Source organism: Chenopodium quinoa, unplaced genomic scaffold, assembly GCF_001683475.1.
Source record: "Chenopodium quinoa cultivar QQ74 unplaced genomic scaffold, ASM168347v1, whole genome shotgun sequence".
Taxonomy (NCBI): Eukaryota; Viridiplantae; Streptophyta; class Magnoliopsida; order Caryophyllales; family Amaranthaceae; genus Chenopodium; species Chenopodium quinoa.
This window is the reverse complement of record NW_018744729.1, coordinates 2,569-6,548: the sequence shown is the minus strand read 5'-3', so window position 1 is coordinate 6,548 and position 3,980 is coordinate 2,569. Positions and strand designations below refer to the sequence as shown.

Here is a 3,980-nt window from a genome sequence, read left to right as displayed (position 1 = left end):
CCGCCTTTTCTTGTTCGTTCTTCGAATGACGCTAGTGGAGACTAATTCCTTCCGGCTAATGAAGATACTACTTCAGTCTGCCCATTCATTCCCAGTGGATCCTTCTTCTCCCTAAGAATTGAACGAACCAAGTTCGCCTATACGAGAGTGAGGAATAAAAACCAACAAAAAACTTCCCACTTTTGATGTCCCACGATTCTGCTAGTTTAGAAACGAAGTAGAAGGACGGGGGTCGCTAGGTCAGAAAAGCGATAACTCAAAATTCTCCCCAAGTAGGATTTGAACCTACGACCAGTCAGTTAACAGCCGACCGCTCTACCACTGAGCTACTGAGGAACAACGGACTTAAGGAAGCCGACTCTCGTTCTTTGGACTAACCTATGACCGAAATGGGTTCGTCACTTTTTTCACATACACCGGGGAAAAGGTTACGATAGCAAGCCTCTCCCCGGCCGGAGAGACTCCAGGACAAGGGGGCGGCAGTCAACCGTCCACTCTCGAGATTCATATTGATCAATCGATCTCCGCGTCCTTCCAGTTCGCTAAGTAGACCCACTCTACCGAAGGTAGAACTTTTCCTGCCAAAAACAAGAGACTGACTTCTCATCCTAGGAGTTCGCAGGTATGATAGAGTCCCCTCTCTGTCTGTCTCTCCGAGTTTATACTACTAAGTATCTGCTATTCAATCATAGAATCGATTTCGATCAAGCTGAAAAAGCCCTTTCTATCTTATTAAAGGAGTATCTGACCCTGCAATCAAAGTCAAATAGCTTCGAGCCTATCTATACTATAGTAAGGGGACCTTTCAATAAGGTTCGCGCTTTTGATTGCAGCTAGCGCGCCCCCTTTCAATAAGTTTCTCGCTTGTTAGTCAAGCTAAAGCTTGCATAGGATATTGGAAGAAGGGCAGGGTTGGAACCCTATACAAGGTGCTGGTCTCGACCTCGCTCGGTGGTGCCCTTCTCGATGATTGTTGACTCAACATTGATTTCGTCCTTGAGTTGGGTTCCAAACCTCCATCCATCGAGTCAAGTAATTCGCTATCGGAAATTGTTCCGCCGCCTATCTCATGCCATGCTTCTTGTTTCTCCGAATTGGTTCCTAGTGTCAGTCAATCAAGATTCACCATTAAGAGAGGGAAGAGCCTTTACTTTAGGTTAGGCCGGTCTCGTCATTCACGCAATTTCCTCGTCCATCGATCGATCGCGCGAGTACGCATCCAGTCAGCACATAGCGAACGAAAAAAGCGTTCATCCTGGATTATTTTCCTGAATCAAAATTGATATCATGATAGCATGCCTATTCATTCGGTCAAAGTCTCCACGGCCTTTTCACGCCCTTCTACTGAGAGGTGTACCATGGGCAAAGACCTTCTTTTACACGTCCTCGAGGGCAGCATTCACGGCAATCATCACTACTTTCTTTCGAGGACATGGTATGACTTTGTTCTTGGTGTTGTTTAATAGATGTCGAGTGCCACCTTTCCCTGCCCGAGAATCTCCATCTGCTCTAAGTGGGCGAGCAATTGCATTGCCTTATGTCAGGTTGGTTGTTCAAAAGACTTTCTTTTTACCCCCTAAGCTTCGCATAAGCGGCTACATACCTTGCATTTTCATCTTTTTGAAAGCCCAGACTCATTCTTATGGAGTCCTATTTCAGGTGCAAAGCCTTTTCAATAAAGACCTTTTTCTGCCCCATTTCTCATTTTTTTTATTGAAAGAGGATAAGCGCTATCTATTGAGTAAAGGGAGGGTTTGCTACAGTGATTCGGTCGGTTCCGGTTCGCCTGCTCTCCTCATAGTCCATTAGTGGGTAGGGTGGTAAACTTAGAGGGCGCCCGCCTCCTCTTCAGACGAGCCTGGTGGTTGTTCGGTTTCCGCTTTTTGGGGCGGGAGTACTTGGTCGTTGGGGTTTCCTTTTCTTCAACCAATTCGGTTGTGTCAGCTCTGAGATTGGTCTAACATTTTCTTATGAGCTGGCTGGACAAAGATGGATTGAAAGTAAGATAGATTCATTTGAGTTCAAGTAGTACAGGATCTTCGATCGACCATGGGGCGTATTCTACCCTTCAAAATTGCATTCTATTGAAGCGTAACGTAAAAGCTCCTTCTCATCCTTGTATTTTTTTGGTTTGGAAGTTCCAGAATGTTGTCTGTGGATTTTTAACAAACAAAGGAAAGCCCCCTTCTACTATGCCATTTGATTGATTTGATTCAAGTTCCGTGCTGCTCGCTACTCTCCGAGGCCAAGGACGGGGTCGAACCGTCATTCCAGGATTTGCAGTCCGATACATTTCCATTATGTTACCTAGCCAAACTCGCCACCTCATGTGTCAAAGTTAAATGTTCTTCCTTCCCCGCTCCCCTTTTTTCTACATATGCGGTGGCGGGCGGAGCGCTCTATATGTATATGACCAGCGGCGGGTTACCAGAGAAGAGGGAACAACTTCTTTATCCCTTGCCTTGCTCCATCTTCCTTTTCTGATTGAAAGTAGCAAGCCTCTTCACTACTAGTGCAGAGGCCAAATAAAAGGTTGCTCATCCAGCCCAGCGGATCCATTGTTTATGCGGCAGTGCGATGGAGCTGAAAAAACGTAAGCCCCTTTTTTTGCGCAACGCAATAAAGAAGTCTAACAGTTTCTCTCGGCATCTGTCTTTTCTTTTTTATTTTTAGTCATTGATCTTATATCTAAAAGAAGGGGGGTCTGCGTTCACTATTAAGCCTACTACGCTCGTCCATTCCTTTCAATCAAGATTGAACCTCACTTCGATCGCCTTACGCTGTTCGACTGAACTCGTTGGCTTTGCGTTTGGTCGGAACCCGATTCGAGAACTTTCTTTCATTCACTAAGTCATCGCCAGCAATCAGCTCTTATCCTTTGGCCTCAAAGGGCAAGTTCCTTTCTTGTCTTGCCCAAAAACTTTCTTTCTGTTAGTCTGTCTAGCGTCTTTCGGTTGGGGTCCGCCCCGGGGGTTAGGTTAGACCGCTCGGGTTCTTTTTTTTTTTGAGTCTTGAAGGTAGTCAACGTGTCAGCCATTCTTCTCCCATTAGACTTGTTCATTTTTTTTTCTTTTTCCTGACTTGTTCCAAGTAAGTGAATTGGCATTACCTTCTCTCTTCCTCTACTTTATTTGACAGGAGCGGAGAATACCACTCTATCAATAACAAGACAAAAGTAGCAATTCAGTTTCAGTTTGAGCTTGGAAGCAACCTGCTATCTATCGATAGGCGAGAACAGACTGCTATTGCCTGCTTTGCCTATCTATTCTACTATGGCCGGCTTGGAGACATCGGAGAAAGACCGGGTGAAGAATGAAAAACGTCCGCTAACGGGATAAGATCTTTTTTAGATCAGCAACGAATGTCTTGTATCTATTAAGAAGGATTTCTCTCCGGGTTCAAACCCTGAATGCCATACCTTGCGGAAGGCGATTCGCGAGAGAATCGCGCACAGTTCTGTTTGACCGAGATGTGAATGCCCGTGATCTGCTCAGTATAGTGATGGATTTCATGGCCGACGTCTAAGCGGCACGAATAGGCCGACATGAAACGAGTTCCCCGCGGAACATTTTCTCTTTCGTCCTCGGACGTTCGGACATTTTGTAGGATTTCGGCACTTGCGTTCTCATGCCCGAAGAAACCCTCGCGATTGATTAGGAGAAGCGAGAAAGATGGATTGTTGTCCATCGAAAATCGATAGGAATTCCCCGGGATTGCCTTCTAATAGATGTTATGTCTTTCATTATTAAATATGAACATCCAATCCCATGCTAATAATAAAAACGAGCGATTGCTAGTCAGCTTTCATTTTCTTAAAAAGAATGGTAGGGGCTGAGGTTTTGAAGGCTTTCCAACTTTCTTCAATTAGGGAATCGCGCAGATGGATCAATCACGCGGTTCCGCAGTGTCCTCCAACTTGCTGCCCGCTCCCCTTCACCCTCTTTGCTGGACGGGAAGATGCGAATTGTGAAAGCCTTCCC

General features: G+C 45.6%; 1 non-coding gene across 1 annotated transcript; it reads right to left on the bottom strand.

The window, feature by feature from the left end:
* Nucleotides 1-264: 264 nt before the first annotated feature.
* Nucleotides 265-336, bottom strand: TRNAN-GUU. The gene has a single exon. It is a non-coding gene; the product is annotated as a tRNA-Asn (tRNA).
* Between the last annotated feature and the right edge of the window lie 3,644 nt (nucleotides 337-3,980).